We start from the raw sequence: 9,593 nt of genomic DNA on the forward strand, positions 1-9,593 counted from the left end.
TGCCTCCTGGGTTTAAGCAATTCTCCTGCCTCAGCCTCCTGAGTAGCTGGGATTACAGGTATGTGCCACCATGCCTGGCCAATTTCTTTGTATTTTGGTTAGTAGAGATGGGGTTTCACCATGTTGGCCAGGCTGGTCTCAAACTCCTGGCCTCAAGTGATCCACCTGCCTTGACCTCCCAAAGTGCAGAGATTACAGGCATGAGCGACCATGCGTGGCCTGGTTCTTTATTTCAAAAAGACACTCATCAGTCTTTAGTATCAAAGCAGTTGCAGTATTGATTTCTCTTTATCCCAATTGTCGTCAAAGAGGCATCAAAGGAGAGTACATTGTAAGCCAATAAGCTGCAGTGTGTACGCCTAACAGACCTCCTAGAAAGTTTACTAAAAAGTGGGGATTAGGTAGGGAAAGAAACTTTAAAAGATCAGCAATCTGCCATCCCACAGACTGTAGAGAGCTCTCATAGCCAGAGCGGGTAGCCAGGGTGCCAGAAACCCAAAGAAGCAGAGTTTCAAAATAATACGACATTTAAAAAGTTTTGTACACAAGCTATTCAAGATTTCTCACTGACTGATACAAAGCACAACGAGATGGCACTTTCAGAGACAGCAGCTTCAAACCCAGAAAAGGGTAATGAGATGAGTTTCATGTGGCTAAATCAGTGGCAAAAACATAATCTTTCTTTCTTTCAAGGAGACAGGAGAGCAATCAAGTGGTCACCTCAATGTAAAGGGCACATTAGCCACTCTGTAAGCGACTGGGAATGGGGTGGAGATGGGACAAAAATTTGGTCTCAGAGGTCTCACCATCTTAATTTGGTCGCTTCTTTTTTTTTTTTTTTTTCCCCCAGATGGAGTCTCGCTCTGTTGCCCAGCCTGGAGTGCAGTGGCGCGATCTTGGCTCACTGCAACCTCCGCCTCCCAGGTTCAAGCGATTCCCCTGCCTCAGCCTCCCGAATAGCTGGGACTACAGACGCACACCACCAGGTCTGGCTAATTTTTGTATTTTTAGTAGAGACAGAGTTTCACCATGTTGGCCAGGCTGGTCTTGCACTCCTGACCTCAAGTGATCTGCTTCCCTTGGCCTCCCAAAGTGCTGGGATTGCAGGTGTGAGCCACCGTGCCTGGCTTAATGTGGTCACTTCTAGTGGGAAAAAAAAAAAAAAAGTAAAAATAACTTTGTCCGAAGATATCTTAAAGCTGAAAACCCGAACAGCACATTTTTTGTTGCTGTTGTTTTTGGGCTAACTCCTGGAATCACCTTTCCGGATTGGCTGGTACTTTGGGTAAAGCTATGATTTCTCAGAGTGGAGTCCTTCCCTGGGCTCTGTTTGGTTTTCAGTAAGGCAGGCTAACACCTTTTCCCCTCTTCTCTAGAGGAAGTAATGTGCAGTAAGCTAAACAGTCACCTTCCTAAAGGGAGAAAGGGATTAGATTTCTGCTTCAGAGCTGTGGAGCTATTTGGACTGTGTTATCAATGGTTGCTACAAAACAACAAAAAAGGTAATTACAAAATGTGTACAACACAACATGCTTTTAGAAACATTATGTGTTGCACTCACATTTGCTTCAATGTTGTTCCCGAAGGTGCTCAGCCTCTAGCCCAGCTGGAATCTCTGGGAAGAGGCAGAGACAGTTTGGCACAAAAGACACATGGGGGAGGTGGGGGCGGTGAAAGGAGAAAGCAGCCTTCCAGTTAAAGATCAGCTCTCATTTAAGAGCGGCTTCGGGCAGGCTGGCCTGGGTGGAGTTGGGGTCAGAGGCAGGAGCAGTGGCAAGGTGGGACTGGGGTGCTCTGCATCTCATTCAGTCAACAGGTCTGGTCCGGCCTCCTTTGTGTGCAGAGGTGCTCCTCTTTGGTGCATTTCAGTTTATCTTCCAAGTCATCAATCATCTCTTCCAGCTTGATTACTGATGTCTTGGCAAACTCAGCCCAGGTCTCTGCCTCCTTGCACTTATCAGTAGGAATCTCGGTTGCTTCCTCATTTCTGTCATCTTTGTGAGTGTCCTTTTCTTCGGCAGCACTCAGCCACTTCAGGTTCTGGTCCATCGATCTGATCTGCTCATCCATCTCTCGGCCACAGAACTCTGCCAGCTCAGCTCGTTCCTCTCTGTGTCCCAGGTTTCCTTCAACAACCACCAACTTATGAGCTGAGCCCCATCTTCACGCTTCCTGCCTGTCTTCTACAATGTGCTTAGCTTCTTTGAGTTGGATTTCCTGGAGTTTCATCTTTCCTTCATCTTTTTTTTTTTTTTTTTTTTGAGACAGTCTCCCTCTGTCACCCAGGCTAGAGTTCAGTGGCATGATCTCAGCTCACTGCAACCTCCGCCTCCTGGGTTCAAGTGATTCTCCTGCCTCAGCCTCCCGGGTAGCTGGGATTACAGGTGTGTACCACCGCACTCAGCTAATTTTTGTATTTTTAGTAGAGTTTTACCATGTTGGCCAGGCTGGTCTTGAACTCCTGACCTCAGGTGATCCACCCACTTCAGCCTCCCAAAGTGCTAGGATTGCAGGCGTGAGCCACTGTGTCCAGCCTTTTCTTCATCTTTTAAGACTCGATTTTCAATAACCTTCCTACCTCTCCCACTCTCATCAGCAGCTTTTACCACTTCTTCCAGCTTTTGCCGGGCAGTGGCCAGGCGCACCTGAGCACGATCCAGCCCCTTTTCAACCAGCTGGATCCTACGGTTCAAGGAGGCCACCTTGGCCTCAGCCTGTTCCGGGCCCGCCTTGCTCCCTCTACTCCCTCCTGGAGGTGCTCAGCTCTCTCCTCTGCATCATCTGCCTGCTGCTGCTGAACCTGGCTCTTACGCTTCACCGCCTCAATGGTGGCAATCCCAGTCACGGTGCCCACCCAGCCCCTGCTTGTGCTCCAGGTCCTGCCTCTCCACTCAGCACTGCAGCCATTTCTCCTACTGTCAATTTCCCCCCCGTATTCTAATAGGTGTCCTCCATTTAAAAAAATCAGGTCAGTTGGGTCATGCCACTTCTTTGCTTCCACTTTCCAATGACTCATATCACGCTTAGAATAAAACCCGAATCCTTATATGGCCCGTAGGGTTGCCTAGCTCCTGACAGCCCCACTGGCCTCTTCTACTCTCCCAGTCCAGCCATCCTGGTCTCCATACTGTTGTTCAGACATGCCCAGATGCCCCACCTTGCAGCCAGCGGCCTTGCAGCTTCCTTATATGGAATGCTCATTCCTCAGGTTTTCCCATGGGCCACCTCCGGAAAAGGTGGCATCTCAAAGCTATCTCTGCAGAAGGGTCTTTGCTGGCTTCTCCATCTAATACCGCCTGCTCCCCCACCCCCACCTGCAAGGAACTCCCCATCCTGTGGCATGGTTTTATTTTCTTCATGTCTTTCATCACCATGTGAAATTATCTTAGCTATTTATTATTTTGAAAATTTTTCTTATCTCATTAAAACGTTTGCTTTAATTGAAGTATAATATTAAGTATATAGCTCAATGACTTTTTTTTTTTTTGAGAGAGAGAGAAAGTTTCGCTCTTGTTGCCCAGGCTGGGCTGCAATGGTGCAATCTCGGCTCACTGCAACCTCTGCCTCCCAGGTTCAAGTGATCATCCTGCCTCAGCCTCCCAAGTAGCTGGAATTGCAGGCATATGCCACCATACCAGGCTAATTTTTTGTATTTAGTAGAGATGGGGTTTCACCATGTTGGTCAGGCTGGTTTCAAACTCCTGACCTCAGGTGATCCACCTGCCTTGGCCTCCCAAAGTGCTGAGATTATAGGCGTGAGCCACCGCACCTGGCCTTGATGACTTTTTACATATATGTGCTTGTAACCATTTCCCATATCTGGACATAGAAGGTTCCCAGACACCCCAGAAAGCTTACTCGTGCCTCTTCTTCCCAAAGGTAGCCACTATTCTAATTTCTATTTGGTTTCTATCATAGATGAGTTTTGCCTGCCTTTGAGCTTCATGTAAGCGGAATCATATAATCTGGACACTTTTTGCCCAAATTCTTTCTTTAATCATTGTCTGTGAGATACAGCCACATTTTTGCATGTGGATAAATGCAACAGCAGTTTGTTCTTTTTGTATTGCTGTTCCATGGAGTACTGCATAGCAATACTCCATTGCATAGCAGTGTTCCATTGTGTCAGTATAACACAATTCGTTTATTCATTCTTCTGCTGGCAGACCGTGGGTTGCTCCTGACTGGTTGCTGTTGAATAATGCTGCTGTGAATATTTTTACAGGTCTTTCCATGGAGAGATGCACTCATTTATTTTGGATATATGCCTGAGAGTAGAATTGCTAGATCATTGAGTAGGCATATGTTTATCGGCTATTTTTTCTTTTACTTGTTTATATTGTTTTTCTCCTCCTGGACTGTAAGTTCCATGAAGGTAGGAAACAAGCTTGTCTTGTTCACTATTGTATTCCCAGTGCATAGCACAGTGTCCAGCACATAGTAGCTGCTTAATAAATATTTAAGTAAACGAACAAACTTAAGCTACTATCAGCTCCAAGTAAGTTGTGACAAAGAACCCAGGACTAGCTACAAATCCTCCTGACATTCGCCCTTCACAAGCTGATATTTGAGAGCCCAGCTGACTCAGAAGGAGGAAGAGCTGCAGGTGCTGGGTTATTCAGCATCCTGTTATTCTTTGAAGTGGCTCCCCCTCCCTCTCTTGGCCTGCATTGTCACAGCTTGAAATATTCTTTTGATTATGAGAACATTTCCCATTAAGTGTGCATCTCCAGCTTTCCCCCAACCCCCCAGTATTTATGAGCTCATAACTCCAGGATCTGTCACAATCAGTGTTGCAAAAGTGTATCTGAATGTAATGAAATAATTCGATGAGAAACGTGGCGGGGAGACAGTTGGAATGTTCTCCTGCCTTACAAACCATCCCCAGGGGACGGGTGTACATAAATCAACACCTCCCTTAATTAAGTAAAACATTTTAGGGAAAAAACAAATTAATTACCACTTCATGGCACCACCCTAGCCGATTACCCAAATGGTTCACATTCCATAAACCTCGCTTGAATTCAGAACTAATTATCACTCTTTTGGTTTGTTTATGCTTCCTAATCTACAAAGATCTGTATTAAAAGTGGGTAGTGTGGTGTGGCTTTTTCACTTTACTTTCAGGATGATGTAAGCTGTCAAAATAATCAAGAATTAAGTCTTAAAAAAAAAGCTGAAAATGAAGGGAATATAGAATGTGCAACATTTAGGGTAGGAAATAAACATCACCTTGGGGTGTTTCTGGGGTGGTGGGGAGAAGCCTATAGAGTGCAGGATGTGTGGGGTCTTGGCCTGGCTGAGTCCCTGACTGCCCTGCGTAATGTTGGGCAAGAACTGGACGTCTCTGGTCTCTTATCTGGGGACCATTGTCCGTTACCTGCTTGGCCCCCAGGGGGCGCACTTGCCTCCTGGCATGTGATCCCAGCAGGGAGTGAGAATCCTGACATCTCTGAGGCTTCATTGTCCAGCCTGGCCTGATGTCTTTCCCAATTATCCTTCCTGCTGGCTCTGGCCTCCCCCTTGCCCTGTGGGACCGATCAGTTCTTATCTTTGATCCTGCAGAGCGCCGTGGCCAGGATAGCTGCTGACTAATAGCTTATCCTATTCCCAGTCCGTCCAGCTGCCTTCTGATTGGTCCACTCCCCCAGTGGAGCGCAGGCCTGCCCTTGGCTCTTCTGGGCTATGTGTGGGAATGGGGGTCTCAATGGCATCAAGCACAGTTGGCCTTGGTAGCCCCCTCCAGCTGTAAGCCTTGTAAGTCCAGAGTCCAGTGCCAGGCTAAGCCAAGGCCTCACCTTCCCTTGTTTCTGCCACTTGCCCCTCTTGAGTGGGTGGGTACATTGTAAGCGCTCAGTCAGTTCTGAGTCACTATCCGAATCTTAATGAAGGACATGGATAACTAGAAAGAAGCAATCCAACTCTTTAAAAACATTTTTAAGGCATGAATTGCACATAGTAAAGTGCGTAAGTTATACATGTACAACTCAGTGAATCTTTACTTTGTGTACACCCATGTAATTCCAACCCATGGCAAGACACAGGTCATTCCACCTCCCTAAAAGGTTCCCTTCCAGTCAGCACTCCTCAAAAATAACCATTATCCTGACTTCTGTCACCATAGATTGGTTTTGTCTGTTCTTGCATTCCATATAAATGGAATAATCTGGTATCTAGCTTTCTGTGTCTGGCTTGTTTTGCTCATTCACTGGGTCTATGAGATTCATTCTTGTTGCAGATAGCAGTAATTCTTGAACTCCTTTTTAGACTGAAGTTTTAAAAAGCGATTACTTGAGCGATTACTGGTTGTTGGTATCTAGCTTGACAGTATGTTGTCCTTTTAAAAAATAACCACATGCCAAGATATTTGTGGGTCTAATACTGTCATTACCATATGTACAAAAAGAGTAATTTAGCTCCTGCGAGCACACGAGTGCCAAGTTCCAAATGGAGCAGAGATGAATTTGATTAGGAAGGTGTCTGACTACAGCCCTCCCGTCTTGAGAACCTTCCAGGGCATTTTCTTATTGCTTTACCTCCCATTTGCTGAGTGCTGTGGTTTGAATATTTGTCCCCTGCAAAACTCATGTTGAAATTTAATTTCCAGTGTGGCAATATTGAGAGGTAGGGCCTTCAAGAGGTGATTGGGTCATGAGGGCTCTGCCCTTATGAATGGATTAATCTGGAATAATTCATGGACTCATGGGTTAGTGGATCACTGGGTTATCATGGGAGTAAGACTGGTGGCTTTATAAGAAGAGGGAGAGACGGGTGAGTGTGGTGGCTTGCATCTGTAATTCCAGCACTTCCAGAGGCCGAGGATAGAGGATTGCTTGAGCCCAGGAGTTTGAGACCAGCCTGGGCAACATAGTGAGACTTCAGCTCGAATTTTTTTTGAAAAGAAGAAGAAGAAGAGGAGGAGAGACTTAAGCTAGCACGCTCAGCCCCCTCGCCATGTGTGATGCCCTGCACTGTCTTGGGACCCTCCACCAGCAAGAAGGTTCTCAGTAGATGCAGACCCTTAACTTTGGGCTACTCAACTTCCATAACTGTAAGAAGTCAATCCCTTTTCTTTGCAAATTACTCCTTTTCAGGTACTCTGTGATAAGCAAGAGAAAACGAACTGACATTGGGTTACTAGAGAGGTTTAGTATCTTTTCTTAGGGTAGTTTGTTACCTGTGTAACACGTAGGTCCTGCTGGGACCCTTTCTGAGGACTCCAGGGAGGGCTTGAGGAAGTTGGAGGCTGCTCCTTCCAGGCCATGAGGAAGTTGGAGGCTGCTCCTTCCAGGCCATGTGTGAGAGGGTGGGAATAATCTGGGTACACCCTGCAGGGTGTCTCCAAAAGGGTCAGTCACCCCCAAACCCAGGGAACATCACCACCCTCCTCACCACCCCTTGGAGGGTTTTTTTAAACCACCCCCATGGGCCGGGCACGGTGGCTCACGCCTGTAATCCCAGCACTTTTGGAGGCCAAGGTGGGCGGATCATGAGGTCAGGAGATCGAGACATCCTGGCTAACACGGTGAAACCCTGTCTCTACTAAAAAATACAACAACAACAACAACAACAACAACAACAAATTAGCCGGGCGAGGTGACGGGCGCCTGTAGTCCCAGCTACTTGGGATGCTGAGGCAGGAGAATGGCGTGAACCCGGGAGGCAGAGCTTGCAGTAAGCCAAGGTCGTGCCACTGCACTCCAGCCTAGGTGACAGAGTAGGACTCCGTCTCAGAAGAAAAAAATCCTCATGTATGAGTGGATAAAAATGTGATATCTAAGTAAAATGGAACATTATTCAGCCTTTTTTATTTTATTTTATTTTAGTTTAGTTTGAGACAGGGGCTTCCTCTGACACCCAGGCTGGAGTGCAGTGGCATGATCCCAGCTCATTATAGCCTCGACCTCCTGGGCTGAGGTGATCCTCCCACTTCAGCCTCCCGAGTAGTAGGGACTACAGGCATGCACCACCAAACCCAGCTAATTTTTTGTTTTTGTATTTTTTTTTTTTTTTTTTGTAGAGACAGGTTTTTACCATATGGCTCAGGCTGGTCTTGAACTCCTGGGCTCAAGTGGTCCTCCTGCCTTGACTTCCCAATGTGCTGGGATTATAGGCATCAGCCCCCACACGTGGCCTACTTTTTTTCTTTTTCTTTGAGGCAGGGTCTCACTCTGGCACCCAGGCTGGTGTGTAGTGGTGCAATCATAGCTCACTGCAGCCTCAACCTCCTGGGTTTAAATAATCCCCCCACCTCAGCCTCCCAAGTGACTGGCACCACAGATGCACACCACCACTCCCAGCTAATTTTTTACTTTTTTGTAGAGATAGGGGTCTCACTATGTTGCCCAGGCTTGTCTCAAGCTCCTGGCCTCAAATGATCCTCCTGCCTCAGCTTCCCAAAGTGCTAGGATTATAGGTGTGAGCCACCATGCCTGACTGTTCAGCCTTTAAAAAGAAAGAAATCCTGTCTTATACCACAAGGTGGATGAACCTTGAAGACATCATGCTAAATGAATAAGCCAGCCACCTACATGAGGGACCTAAAGTAGTCAAACTCCTAGAAACAGAAAACAGAGTGGTGGTTGCCCAGGACGGGGGAAATGGGAAGTTGTTCAAGGGGGAGAGAGTTTCAGTTTTGCAAGATGAAAAAGTTGTAAAGATCTGTTGTGCAAAAAAGGTGAATACACTTAATGTTACTGAACCGTACACTAAAAGATGGTTAAGATGGTAAATTTTATGTTATACGTTCGTTTCTTTTTCTTTCTTTCTTTCTTTCTTCCTTCCTTCCTTCCTTCCTTCCTTCCTTCCTTCCTTCCTTCCTTTCTTCCTTCCTTCCGTATTTTTAGCAGAGATGAGGTTTCACCATGTTGGTCAGCCTGGTCTTGAACTCCTGACCTCAGGTGATCCACCTGCCTTGGCCTCCCAAAGTGTGGGATTACAGATGTAAGCCACCATGCCCAGCCTGTTTGTTTGTTTGTTTGTTTGTTTGTTTTTTGAGACAGAGTCTGGCTCTGTCACCCAGGCTGGAGTGCAGTCACAGGATCTTGGCTCACTGCAACCTCCGCCTCCCAGGTTCAAGTGATTCTCATGCCTCAGCCTCCCTAGTAGCTGGTATTACAGGCATGTGCCACCACGCCTGGCTAATTTTTTATGTTTTTGGTAGAGATGGGGCTTCGCCATGTTGGCCAGACTGGTCTCAAACTCCTGACCTCAGGTGATCCACCTGCCTCAGCCTCCCAAAGTGCTGGGATTACAGGCATGAACCACTGTGTCCAGCCTGTTATATGTTTTTTACCACAATTAAAAAAAAACAAAAAACAAAAAACCTTCAAAGTCTCTCCATCGCCTTTAGGGCGAACCCAGATCCCTTGCCTGGCCTTGGAGACCCTCTGCACAGTTGCCACCCTCCCACCAGGCCCCTCAAGCTGCCATGTCCTCAGCCCACGGAGCTCTTCAACTTTTCCCCGACACGACTCACATTTGCTCACCAGTGAATTTCTCCGTGGCAGCTTTCCATCTGGAATGTTCTTCCCTCAACTTGTCAACCTTTTGAAATTCTCATCATCCTTCAAGAACCGGTTCAAATATATTCT

The 9,593-nt window shown here is 46.7% G+C and overlaps 1 pseudogene; it reads right to left on the reverse strand.

Annotated features, from left to right (window-relative positions):
• Positions 1-1,809: 1,809 nt before the first annotated feature.
• On the reverse strand, positions 1,810-2,070 carry LOC111548028 (annotated as a pseudogene).
• Positions 2,071-9,593: the final 7,523 nt, after the last annotated feature.

This window comes from Piliocolobus tephrosceles, chromosome 20 (genome assembly GCF_002776525.5).
Source record: "Piliocolobus tephrosceles isolate RC106 chromosome 20, ASM277652v3, whole genome shotgun sequence".
Classification (NCBI taxonomy): domain Eukaryota; kingdom Metazoa; phylum Chordata; class Mammalia; order Primates; family Cercopithecidae; genus Piliocolobus; species Piliocolobus tephrosceles.